Source organism: Octopus bimaculoides, chromosome 19 (assembly GCF_046866305.1).
Source record: "Octopus bimaculoides isolate indiv1 chromosome 19, ASM4686630v1, whole genome shotgun sequence".
Taxonomy (NCBI): domain Eukaryota; kingdom Metazoa; phylum Mollusca; class Cephalopoda; order Octopoda; family Octopodidae; genus Octopus; species Octopus bimaculoides.
The window spans coordinates 6,160,622-6,175,621 of record NC_142946.1 but is presented as its reverse complement, the minus strand read 5'-3'; the positions used below and the strand labels follow the sequence as shown (position 1 = coordinate 6,175,621).

General features: G+C 37.1%; 1 protein-coding gene across 1 annotated transcript in view; it reads left to right on the top strand.

Moving 5' to 3' along the window:
- The window catches only part of LOC106878486 (uncharacterized), a 59,816-nt gene that overhangs the window by 1,515 nt on the left and 43,301 nt on the right, over positions 1–15,000 (top strand). The window lies entirely within an intron of this gene.

Below are 15,000 nucleotides of genomic sequence, written 5' to 3'. Positions count from 1 at the left end.
CATTTTATTAATATAATTTTCATGTTTATCTTTGTTTCCGTAACATTACACTTCGTATCACAATTTATGTGCGTGCATCTGTTTGGTTTTAAACAACCTCAACCTCAACTATGGAACGATGTCGACACCATACGATCCTTGGAATTATGGTAAAATATCGTAAAGATTTCGAAATCTAAGCATTAATGTAGAAAGAAGAAACATTAATAAAATTTGAAATTTTCATAAGACGCCATGCTACTTTTTAAAGTGACAAACATATTTTGTTTGTCATTCAATATTTACATACAAAGATCCATACTTTCATAGACAAATAATATACATATTTATACACATAACCGCACGCACACGCGTACACACACACACACACACACACACACACACACACACACAAAAGCACGCACACACCCACCCTGTATATATATATATATATATATATATATATATATATATATATATATATATATATATATACACAGGGTGCGGTGAATATATTGTCGTCAGAATTACGCAAAAATGAAAATAACACTGACTTCTCAATTTAAATTGCATAAAAATATCTTGAAATATTAAAGAGTAAATTTATTCAATAAAATTGTCATTGGCTTCAAGCATGGTCTCCAGAACACTTTGAGATCTTCTGTAACTCGTCTGGACGGTCTCCTTGTTTAAGTTGGTGAATGCTGCCATTATCCTTCATTTCAGTTCATCTTTGGTGTCACAAGGAGTTTTGTTGGTCTCTCGCTAAACTTCGCTCCACACATAATAAGCAATTAGGGTTGCAGTATGGAGAGTTAGGTGGTCAGTTGTTAGGGGCGATGTGGTCGCAGAGACTGTCTAACAACCATGACTGGGTTCTCCAGCTTGTGTGGCACGGTACAGAGTCAAGGGTCTTCCAGCAGCCATCCCCGTAACCCAGAGCAGCACTAACTCCTCCAGGCACTTGATTTAGGCTTCTGTGTTGAGTCTGAGGCCGTGCGGGAAAATGGGTGGAGACATAACGTCGCCATCACTAGTGATCACTCCAAACACCATGATGTTGACCGGATGTTTGATTTTTATCGCTCTCGGTACATGTTTTGCAGACAGGGCAAGCTAACGGTTGTTCTGTGTGTTCACCGTCTGATCCTGGCAGAAATTTTTCTCGTCTGAGAAAAACCAACGTATGTTCGGTTGGAGGAGATGATTGAGCTTTTTCAAAAGCTTCGTACCCATGTTTTTCCTCTTGTCCTTGATGGATTGGGATAAAAATTGGCCGTTTCTCATCTTGTGTGAGGAATACCGAATGTCTTCCTGCACTACTTGCCTAATAAGAAACTCAGAGACTCCCATATCCCTGGCAATGGAACTGATTGACTTGAAAGGACCGCTGTCAATCATGGCCTGCATCTCACCAACAAATTCAGAAGTTCCTTTCTTATCAAAACAACCAGAGCGAGTATTCCGACCTGCCGTACCTTCTTAATCAATATTAAACCCATCCAACTCTTAACGAATCTTCTGCAATGTCCTCAGATTGTCACCCAAATACTAAGAAATGTTCGTAATGGAGCTTCCGTCGCGAATGCCAAGCAGTACAGCATGTCGTTTTCTAATTCCTGGCTGTTTTTCTCACAGACGGTGCTCAATGGACCCTACTATACTATGTAGTCGACAAAATAAAAAACGAACAATGTTCATGCATGAAATTAAAAATATAAACTGGCGACCATTTACCCATCGCATTCTGTGTCTGTCTGTCTGTCTGTCTGTCTGTCTGTCTGTCTCTCTCTCTCTCTCTCTCTCTCTCTCTCTCTCTCTATATATATATATATATATATATATATATATATATATATATATATACAATATGTATATGAAACTCCAAATAGACATACAAACACATATTTAGCCGTAATTCCTGGCTGACAATTTGTGAATAAAATCACAAGCAGTCCGTTGCAGTTCAGTGTTTTTTTTAATAAAAAATTGTTATTATTAGTATTATTTAATTTCTTACCTAATTGAAAAATAATGATAATCCGAAGTGAAATGCACTTAGTGTGTTTCTAATGGCAAAATGATGCTCGCACTGGCATTTCTCTCTTATTCGCTTGCTATGCATATATATATATATATATATATATATATATATATATATATATATATATATATATATATATATATATAAGTAACTATTTGGCAAAATCGACTCAGCGTAATTTGAACTCAGAGAGTAACGAATCGGCAGAAGTGACACAGAATATTTCCCCAATTTTATTCTTTAGTGAGGAAAGAAAGAGTAATATATATAACACATCTGTATTTTATCAGACACTTCGAGACTGCTGGAAAGATGTTATCCTCATATTTGCAATTGAGCCCCTTGCGCTAAGCTCACCCAAGGACCTGATGATGGTATTAAAACGGGTGGTACATTAAATCTGTTATCCCAATACTCGCTGCACAAGTCGTTCGGTACTCTCTCACGGTTCTGCCAGCCCTTCGCTTCCGTGTGGTTAGAGCTGGCACGACTTTAATCATAAGTCCACCGGATGAAAGAAATAGGGCTGCATAAAACAACAACAGCAACAATAATGGTTTCAAATTTTGGCACAAGGCCAGCAATTTATGGAGAGGAACTTGTCGATTACATCGACTCCAGTGAGCAACTGGCCCTTATTTTATCGACCCAGAAACGATGAAAGGCAAGTCTACCTTGGTGACATTTTAAATCAGAAGGTAAAGACGGATGAAATGCTGGAAAGCATTTTATCCGGTTTGCTAACGGTTCAGCCCGCTTGTTACCTTCACAACGATAATACTAACCCTTTCAAGGCGTGAAAGATTTTATGGGGCGGGGGTCTAGTCGATTACATTGACCCCAGTGTTTCACTGGTACATAATTTATTTACTCCGAAAGGATAAAAGGCAAAGTCGACCTCGGCGGAATTCGAACGTGAAGACGGACGAAATGCTGCCATGCATTTTGCCCGGCGTGCAAACGATTCTGCCAACACGCCACCTTAATAATAACCCTTTCTATTATAAGTACAAAGCCTGAAATTCTAGGGGAGGGCCAGTCGATTGCATCGAGCCCAGTGTTTCACTGGTACTTTATTTACCGAGCCCAAGAGGGCGAAAGGCAAGTTCGACCTCGGCGGAATTTGAACTCAGAACGAAGCGGCAGACAGACTACCGCTAAATATTTCGGCCGGCGTGCTAACGACTCTGCCAGCTCGATGCCTTAATATTAATAATAATAATTATTATTTTAAATTTTTGCCTCTAGGGTAGCTTGGGGGAGGTGAGGATGACTCGATTACATCGACCCCAGTGTTCAACTGGTACTTATTTTATCGATCCCGGAGGATGAAAGCAAAGTCGACCTCGACGGAATTTGAACTCAGTGGGTCCAGTCAATTAGATCGACCCCAGTACGCAGCTGGTGCTTAATTTATCGACACCGAAAGGATGAAAGGCACAGTCGACCTCGGCGGAATTTGAACTCAGAGCGTAAAGGCAACGAAATATCGTTAAGTATTTCGCCCGACGCGCTATTATTTCTGCCATCTCGCCGCTTTCAACCTTGGGACATTATCATCTTGAGTCATAGGAGTCACAGGGGACAGTTACTCGCATCCACTGCGAACAAGGGACCTAGATTACAATGTCCTACCTCAACCAGACCTTAGCTCGCCGCAAATTTATTCACCTACAGATGAATGGGCGTGGAACAACGTGCAATGGAGCGTCTTGCTAAAGAACACAACTCATTGCTCGAGCCGAGAATCGAAACCATGATCTTGTGGTGGCAAGTGCAGCACACAAATCACTGAGCAACGAGCCTTCCCTGTGTATAAACCGTCTGATGAAAAATTAATGGATCTGATCTGTTCACATTTATTGGTTTCTGTATGCGAAAATATACTCACTGATGTTATCAGTTAACGTTCAGTGAGACAGAAAATATTTGCTAATGAATTAATATCTGTACATTGGTTTTAGACCGTAATACACATAATTTATTATGCTCCTCGTTCTGAGTATGCATGTATGTATGTATGTATGTATGTATGTATGTATGTATGTATGTATGTATGTATGTATGTATGTATGTATCTATCTCTTTACACATACATAAATGTATGCATACAAATGTATATATGCACACACGTATATATATATATATATATATATATATATATATATATATATATATATATATATATGTACCAGAGTAGGCAAATAACTGCGAAACAGGGTGGGAAAACCTAGTACTCGAATACCAGAGGTAGAGTAATATGCTTTATTAAAAAGCAACAAAATGTCGCAAAAACTGTTACTCGGAGTTTCATGTTCGCGTCCCTCGGACAGTTTTTGTTTAGAATTCTAAACAAAACTGTCTGTCGAACAGGAATGTGAAACTCTGAGTAACACTTTTTGTGATATTACGAGTCTGTTACATGCTATAGCAGAAACAACTGCATGCCAATGACGTTTCTTAAGATAATCATTTATTTCTTTGTCATTTCTCTTGCTCATTACCGCTCTATACTTAGCCAACACTTCGCTCTGAAACATTCGTATGTTGAGTTCTACACTGAGTTATTGATCTCGCAATGCGTAAACGTAAGATATATATATATATATATATATATATATATATATATATATATATATATATTCGTATCTATCTATCTATCTATCTATCTATCTATCTATCTATCTATCTATCTATCTATTTATCTATCTATCTATCTATCCATCTGTCTGTGTATCTGTATGTGTATCTGTCTGTCTGTCTGTCTGTCTGTCTGTCTGTCTATCTATCTATCTATCTATCTATGTGTCTGTCTGTCTGTCTATCCATCTATCTATCTATCTATACGCACATACATTTATTTATATTTTGATAGTACACATTCAACCAGAATATCAGTTTGTCTTCAAGTGTGTGTGTGTGTGTGTGTGTGCGTGCGTGTGTGTGTGTTCATGTGTGCATGTGTGTGTATGTGTGTGGTGTACGTGTAGTACTTAAACATAAGCCTACTGATTCCAAGTAACATTATGTAGAAGTGTTTAGACTGTGATATGCCTTTCGTATATTATTTCTAACACAGAAGTATAAATGTTTAATATCTTACACACACACACGCACACTCACTCACGCAAACACACATATATACATATACACACACATATACATACATATATGTGTGTGCGGTGTGTGTGTTTATATATATATATATATATATACACACACGAGCACATAGAAGAAGAACGGCTTCAACAAAAGCCTCTATATCTATAATATAAAGTTCATGTATCGCAAAACCTTTGGAGGCTGTTTGACATAGATTGCAGCTCGTTGGAGACGGTTGGTCAGTCATGTCATTGGAAATACATTCATTAGCCTGTTCTCTCTTCGTGTAATCTGCTCACCTATTCCATTAATCTTTCTATAAGTCCAAAGAAAAGTATGAAATATGTGAATCACAGAAGTTTACTTTCATCTTAGCGCACAATCGTTTAGTCATTAGAATATAATTTTTCCATGATCAACGCTCCATGTTTCATGCAGTTAAAAGAAGGAAGCCATTTACATGAAGCAAAATTTTTTCTTACCCCGCCGACTCTGCACCACTTTCTCGATTTCTCGTTGATTTGGACTTCGTTTAACTTAATATATTCGAGTAACACTTTTAAGGAAATGCATGAGGCACACAACATTGTTTTTGTGTCTTATAATAACCAATATTTTCTTTTTTGTTGTTGTTTTGTTGTTTAGATTAACCCCACGTCATTATTAATCGAGCTGATCTATTATAGAAGATATTCCAGTCGTGACCATCACGTATGTTTATTAAATGACTACGTTATCTTATATGTTCTTGCTTCATTTAATATGGTACGCAGTGATATGAGGGATAATTCGCTACTATTAGTTGCAAGGACGCCGGTCCATCGCAAGATTGCTCATTTTTGCCAGCTGAGTGTGGACTGGATCAGCGAGAAATGAAGTGTTTTGCTCAAGAACACAACACGTCGCCCTGAGAAGGAATTGAAACCACAATCTTACGATCATGAGTCCTACACCCTAACCCCTGAGCCACCCGCCTCCACCGTCATTTTTAGGGGAGGAGTTAAATCGATTACATCGATCCAAGTGCTTAACTGGTACTTTATTTTATCGACCCTGAAACGAAGTTAGGCAAAGTTTACCTCAGCATAATTTAAACTCAGAACGTAATGCATCACAAAGAAATACTGCTAACGAATATGCCACTTCACTGCCTTAAATCAAGTTAAGGCGTGTGGAGTCGTGGTTAGAGTGTTGCATTCACGATAAAAGGATCGTAGTTTCGATTTCCGGAAGAGGCAGTGCGCTCTGTTCCTCGGCAAAGCACTTCATTTGATGTAGCTCCAGTTCGCTTACCTTTGAAAGGGTAAACTTGCAACAGAATGGCGCCTCGTTCAAGCGGTTGCTTTGATCACTGCCACTTATGCGTCATGTCGAAAGCGGGTAACTGGCCCCTATCGGTTCCAGGACCCGAAGACTTACTTTACCGCAATCTCGATATATTCTCAGTCAAACGCATCCGGTACGCGAAATTTTTTTCCCACGAGAGTTCCAGACCCCAGTTATAAACTCATTTGCATACAGCCAATGAGAGCTCATGGTTCCGGGTTCATTCCCACTGCAGAGCACCTTGGGCAAGTATCTTCTACTATAGCCTCGGGCCGACCAAAGCCTTATGAGTCGATTTGGTAGACGGAAACTGCAAGAAGCTTGTATATATGTATATATGTATATGTATGTGTGTGTATGTGTCTGTGTGTTCCCCCAACGTCGCTTGACAAACGATGGTGGTGTGTTTACGTCCCCGTAACTAGCGGTTCGGCAAAAAAAAGATACAATAAGTACTAGACTTACAAAGAATAAGTCCTGGGGTCGATTTGCTCGACTAAAAACGCGTTGCACCAGCATGACCGCAGTCAAATGACAGAAACAAGTAAAAGAGCATATATAGTAGTAGTAGTAGTAGTAGTAGTAGTAGTAGTAGTATATATATATATATATATATATATATTACAGTTATACTAACCCCAAGATTCCAAGTTCGATTCCAGACAGTGACCTGAATAATGATAATAATAATATTAACAATAATAATGATGATGATGATGATGATGATGATAATAATAATATCATCGAAAAATACCTTAGGAATGAGAACCCAGGTTCGAAATTTCCCCCAAGACACCTGATGAAGGCTGGAGGGTATATCAACCAAAACGTTGTGTTAACAACAAACAAGATGCGGACAAATATCTGTCAAATCTAAATAATGTATATATATATATATATATATATATATATATATATATATATATATATATATATATATATATGTATATATATATATGTACACGTGTGTGGCAAATCAGACTATTTCTCTCAAATCTCCAAAACATAACTAATCCTCAGAATATTTCTTATTAATTAAATACTGTTCTATCCACTAACACCACTGATTTGTATTTTAATGAGTTAGCAATGACAGCAGAGCTGCCAGAGGGAGTCTATGGTCAAAGGCCTCGTCTATGAACATTACATGCCATCGCTTTGTTAGCAACCATGATATCAGTATAGCTGACATCACACTTATATTGTATTGATAAAAGTGATATAAATATCTATGAGATATTCTTGTAATATCAAATGCTACGTGTTTAAACTGTTGCTGCGAATCTGTTGTGCGCGAGGTTAATTGGCTTTTCAATAACTTTGGTTGACGACGTAGATAGGAAATCCCAAAATGCCGTCTAGAAAGCAGCATATGTGGTTTCACGAAGTTCTATAAATATCACTGACATATCACGGTAAGTCTCCGTCGTTTAGCGACGAGGATTCAGTTGTTCGTTCAACAGAATTACCTGCTCCTGACTTAACATATTGAGCATTCTTTTCTACCCTAGGCACAAGGACTGAGATTTGGTGGGAGTGGGCCAGTCGATTAGATCGACCCTAGTATGTAACCGGTACTTAATTTATCGATTCCGAAAGAATGAAAGGCAAATTCGACCTCGGCAGAATTTGAACTCAGAACGTAAAGACAGAGTAAATACCGCTAAGCATTTCGCCCGACATGCTAACGATTCTGCCAGCTCGCTGACTTAGAATAAGGGTTTAAGATTTTTGCAGAAAGCCACCATCTAGATACATAAGGGCCGGTTCCCCAACGTTTGTGGCGTATGTATCTCCTACCTCCATTTAATATGGTACGCAGTGATATGAGGGATAATTCGCTACTATTAGTTGCAGGGACGCCAGTCCATCGCAGGGTTGCTCATTTTTGCCAGCTGAGTGTGGACTGGAGTAGCGAGAAATGAAGTGTTTTGCTCAAGAGCACAACACGTCGCCCTGAGAAGGAATCGAAACCACAATCTTACGATCATGAGTCCTACACCCTAACCCCTGAACCATCCGCCTCCACTGTCATTTTTAGGGGAGGAGTTAAATCGATTACATTGATCCAAGTGATTAACTGGTACTTTATTTTATCGACCCTGAAACGAAGGAAGGCAAAATCGATCTCAGAACGTAATGCATCACAAAGAAATACTGCTAACGAATATGCCACTTCACTGCCTTAAAAAAAATAATAATTTCAAATTTTTTCCACAAGGGCAGTTTGGGGGACGGTATTAAGTTAATTACATCGACCCATTACGTAACTGGTACTAACTTAATCGACGCCGAAAGGTTGAAAGGCAAAGTTGAACCCGGCGGAATTTGATCTCAGAACGTGGTGACGGACAAAATATCGGTAAGCATTTCGCTCGGCATGCTAACGATTCTTATTTGTGTATTGCCCACTAGGGGCTAAAAAGATAGAGGAGACAAACAAGGACAGACAAAGGGATTAAGCCGATTATATCGACCCCAGTGCGTAACTGTTCCTTATTTAATCGACCCCGAAAGGATGAAAGGCGAAGTCGACCTCGGCAGAATTTGAACTCAGAACGTAGCGGCAGACGAAATACCGCTAAGCATTTCGCCCGGCGTGCAAGCGATTCTGCCAGCTCGCCGCCTTAACAAATTAATAATAATAATAATAATAATAATAATAATAATAATAATCTTTTCTACTCTAGGCACAAGACTCGAAATTTTTGAGGAGAGGTCCAGTCGATTAGATCGACCTCAATACGTAACTGGTACTTAATTTATCTACCCCAAAAGGATGAAAGGCAAAGTCGACCTCGCGGAATTTGAACTCAGAACGAAAAGAGAGGTGCAATACTGTTAAGCATTTCGCCCGGTATGCTAACGATTCGGCCAGCTCGCCGCCTTAACAGAAAAAAACAAATAACAATAATAATAATAATAATAATGATAATGATGATGATGATGATGATGATGATAGGAAATTAAATCGTTGTAAAAATATAATCATATTCTGAAAGTTAAGCTTTCGATATTTCGTTCAACTGAAACTAACGAATTACGGTTCAAGGGTCTCATAACGACACAAAATTATACAAACGTTCAGTTTATTTGTTTATTTACTGAAAGACAAAAAAACAAACAAAAAGAAACGTGGTTTAATGAATATTTAATGAGAAGTGGATGACAATAATTTCGATCGTTACTTCCCTCGCTCGCAGTTGTCACCAGCGAGGTTAAACCTGATTAGAAATACCAATCATGGCAAAACTGGTGTAAGTGCTTCTTATGACATACACCCCACCTCCACACACCATTATGAATTATAATTTTACGTGGAGTTTATAAACACACGCACGCACACACACACACACACACACACACTCTTTCTGTTTGTCTCTGTGTGTGTGCCTGTCTGTCTGCCTCTTTCACACACACACGCACACACTCTCTCTCTCCCTCTTTCTGTTTGGCTCTGTCTGTCTGTTTCTCTTTTACATACACACACACACACGCTCTCTCTCTTTCTCAGTGTCTCTCGTTCTCTCTTTCACACACACACACACTCTTTCCTTCTGTCTCTTACTCTCTCTTTCACACACACACACACACACACACACACACACACACACACACACACATATACACTCTCTCTCTGTCTTTCTGTTTGTCTCTGTCTGTCTTTCTGTCTGTCTGTCTCTTTCTTTCACACACACACACACACACACACACACACACACACAAACACACACACACACGCACACATGCTCACACTGACACATGCGTTCTCATAACAGGCTCAGTATATATTTGATGTTTACAGACATTTGCCTGCTTTATTTTGTCTTGTCTCTCATTGCCCGCGATAGTATGTCCGTTTCATTACGTATATGTGTTTGTGAGTACGTGTATGCACCCGCGTGAGCGCGTGTGTGTATATGTATGTATGTATGTATGTATGTATGTATGTATGTATGTATGTATGTATGTTTGTATTGCTCTTACAACTTGTTATTTACTGTTCAATCTACAAATGTCATTTTGTCACCTCTTATCTCAGTTCTTTTTTCTCCCTTAGTTTGTTTATTCAGTCCGTCCCTATATACCTTGGAAGATAACATTGTTCACACCACCTAACTAAATTATATTTTCGGACGGTGTCGAAATTTTGATGTTATTCGGTCGACAACTGATGTGGTGCTATAAAGCGTGTGAATTTTTGCGTTTTTCTTTTGATCTCCTAAATTACTTTGTCGTTTTCTGTACCACCTTTTACTATTTACACACACAAATACAGAGAGAATACATACGTACATACATACATACATTAATACATACATACCTACGTATGTATGTATGTAACATGCATGTATATATGCATGTCCGTATTGTGATTTCGCTTAGGTATGGCGACACTAATAACCAGTTGTTGAAATTCAATATACATATCCTTAAGAGCATCATAACAATCATAGCGCGACAAGAGATCAAGATTGACGTAACTAAATTCATTAGTTCATTATGTAATTACTCTTCGTTTGGCAATCATTTAATTCTTTTATGCTTATATGTAATTCAGTTATATGTATATAGAAAACAAAGTTATTTTATTCCACACGAGTAGAAATATAGGAAAAATAGAAGTTGAAAATGCACTGAGAATAGTTAAAATATTTTCCTATTCAGTTTCACAGTTTACACCGATTTTCAAAACATTCAAGTAGGAAGACGTGGCTTATGTCGCAGCTGTCTTGATTCTGACTAGTGTTTGTAGATTGCCCTATTTTTATAGGGAGTTCATGGCTCAAATTAGTATATGTTTTGAATAGGACACAACACATAAGCCACGTCTTTCTATTTGAACTTTTTACATGTATTAATGAAGAATATTTTTATTTTCAACTTCAATTTTTCCGATATATATATATATATATAAATATATATATATATATATACACATATATATGAATGGAACAATAACGCAATAGAGGACATTAAAACGTTCGGACAGAAAGACGATCCAAAGGCCGACAGGAGAAACAACAATTAAAAGGACAGGCAAAAAAAGACGGGTCATTCTTGGCTTTCTTTCATCAGTTAAGTCGCAGAAGTTACGGCCATTTCGGGCTGTTACCTTTGCGATGGTTCGATCTGGTTGCCCCCAAGAAAGACTAAGCTAAGAGCATTAGACCCCTTTGTAAGAAAGCTAGCGAATGTGTACGGTAAAAAAGACAAAAAAAAACGGAGAACATGGTACACAATTACGAATACAAACAACAAGAAATAACAACAGGCGTCTTTCGACTGAGAACGAATCAAATTGAGCTGGCGTGTATGAAGGGAAAGCCTAAAGGCAGGAACATGGGAGATGGACATAAGAGGTGTTGGCAGTCAGATAGATAGATAGATAGATAGATAGATAGATAGATAGATAGAGAGAGAGAGAGTCAACAGACAGACAGATAGACAGACAGAGAGATAGAAATCAACTAGACAGACGGATAGAAAGACAAAGAGACAGACAGATAGGCAAGTCGATAAATAGATAGATAAATATAGATAGATAGACAGACACACAGGCAGAGCTAGATAGATAGATAGATAGATAGATAGAGGGGGAGAGAGTGTGGGGTAGGCATTCGAAGGCGACAACAATAGATGACGGGTGATGTTGTGAAGCTTAAGCAGCGCCTATTGAAATAGGTATTAGCAAGAGAAAGTTGATTGGAAATACCCACAAAGGGTATGGCAGGATGTATCATTAGCTTGCCTATCGATTAACCGCTTTTTCTATGGTTATATCTGTTGTTGTTCATATAATTTGATATTCAAATCAATGTTTTAAAGACTGTCAAAGGCAGTATTTTTACTTGATTGAGTTCAAATTGCGGAATAACGATTTCAGCTCAGTAACTGCAACTATTATACAAAAAAATAAATAAATAAATAAAAAAAAAACAAAAAGAAAAAAAAACATTCTGATAGCATTGCCAAACACGTAAAACTAGTATAATAACAATATTACTATTAATGACGATGAGAATAAAAAATAATAAAAATAATGATAATAAAATCAGTCATAATGATAATCTTAATGTCAATAACAACAGCAACATCAACCCCCCACAACACCCCCACTCCACCCCCACCCCACCACCACCACCACCACCACCACCACCACCACCAAAATGTCTTTTATTAAAAATATTAATCTTATTGATGTTCATGCTGGTGATGGTGCTGATGATGAAGATAAATTTAATGACAATGTTGATAATGATAATGATGGTGATGATGTTGAATTTGATAATAATAGTTGCGATGATTTCAAGAATTCATAAATAATTTATTCATTTTTTATCTTTTTTTTGCTGTTTTCGTTTCATTTCACTTTTTAGGGATCTTTCGTATTTAATTCTTTAAATCGAAGATATATTTAGATATTTTTTCACAGAAATCGAATTGCTATTTAATCGATTATTTTGAGTAACACCTCATCTAGATTTTTTTTCTCAATTTGTCTTTTTTTTTTGTTTTCCTTTTCTACCTCTCGTTGTTGTTTATTTTAATTTTAATTTTTTGCTCTCATTTAAAATTTTTTTCAATCTTTTTTAATTTACAACTTCTACTACCACGGCTGCTGCTGCTGCTTGCTGTTGCTACTGACGCTTTAATCATCATTATTTAAATAACTGTGAGAATTCAGCAATTACTTTATTCTTTTATTTGTTTCATTCATTTGACTACGGCCATGCTGTAGTACCACCACTTTTAACCAAAAAAATCTTTATAAGCCTAGTATTTATTCTGTCGTTCTCTTTTGCCGCACCGCTATGTTACAGGGACGTTAGGACAACAAGGTGCCACGCAGTGGGACTGGACCCGGAACCATGTGGTTGGTAAGCTAGCTTCTTACCACACACCCACTCCTTAACAATTAGTGGTACTTGATGACTACTATAATTACTATTCGTGCTAAATAAGCTATCATCATGATTACGAAATATATACTTCGTCTGATTGCTATTTAATAATAATAATAATAATAATAATAATAATAAGAAGAAGAAGAAGAAGAAGAAGAAGAAGAATTCTGTCATTTTTGACAAAAGTCGGCAGTGTTTTAGGACTGAGCATTGTTCAATTATATCAACCCTATTACTTGACGGACACTTTATTTTATTGAAACCCCAATAGATGAAAGAAGACAACCTCGGCGGCTTTTAAATTCGGAATGTTAAGAGCCGGAAGAAACGTCGTTAAGCATTTTGGCTGACATGCCAACGGTTCTGTTAGCTGGAAATTTTTTTTTATCATGCTTAATAATTGCTTGAAATATTAACAAAGTGCCAGGAGTTTGTAGAGAGGATTGTAGTCAATTATATCGACCTTAGTTCTTTATTAGTTCTTTATTTTATCGATCGACGTTGGAATAATAAAATGCAAAATAACCTCGGCGGAATTTGAACTCAGATCATACAAACCCGGAAGAAGTCTTTCAGGCAATTTCTGCAACGCTTAAATTAAGGACAAATCATTGCCCTTCTACAAAATTCAAAAGATTAAAAACAAAAGCAATTGTAGAGTGGATAGGAAGATAAAATTCTCCCTGAATTCGGTTAACGATTGATGAGAGTAATGATTGAATAACCCTAATTCCAGCATGCTCCTTCAAGCCCCAAAGAATAACTGGGATTATCATGGTATCTTTTGGGTACCATGGTAGTCCTTCATATGTAGTTTTCCTTCATTTGTCTGAGCTGCCAATCTAAATATTGGGACATTTTCTTTCGAGGCTGCTCTGGCTTAGCTTTTTTCTATCTGGCCCATGTAACTTTCCTTTGCCCAGAGTTCTGGAAACAATCATGAGATATCACAAAGTAGATCACCATCATAACCATCGACTTTGATATTGAAGAGAATGTATGGTTGTATGATTAAGACGTTACCATCGCCGTCACAGGACAGATTCAATTTGACACAGCGTTACCCTCAGTCCTCCTAATGATTCTTAAATGATTTAGGAGAGCAATGCTTACACCTGACGTTTACACACATGCACTCTCTTTCTCTCTCTCTCTCTCTCTCTCTCTATCTCTCTCTTTCACACACATACACACACATACACACACACTCATACATGTATGTCTGTATGTATGCAATATATATATATATATATATATATATATATATATATATATATATATATATATATATATATATATATATATAAATTATATATACATACATATATATAGATATATAGAGAGAGATAAGTTGGTGAATATATTTATATAAATATGTGTGTGTTTGTGTGTTTATGTACATGTATATATATATATATATGTATCTATAAACATATATATGTGTATATATATATGTACATAGATATATGTTTCTATTTATATATATATATATATATATATATATATATATATATATATATATATATATATATATGTATGTATGCAGCTAGATAGAAAGAGAGAGAGAAAGAGAGATACAATTCGTCACAACCATCCTATATAGTAGTGGTAGCAGCAGTGGCAGCAGCAGATGACAGTACT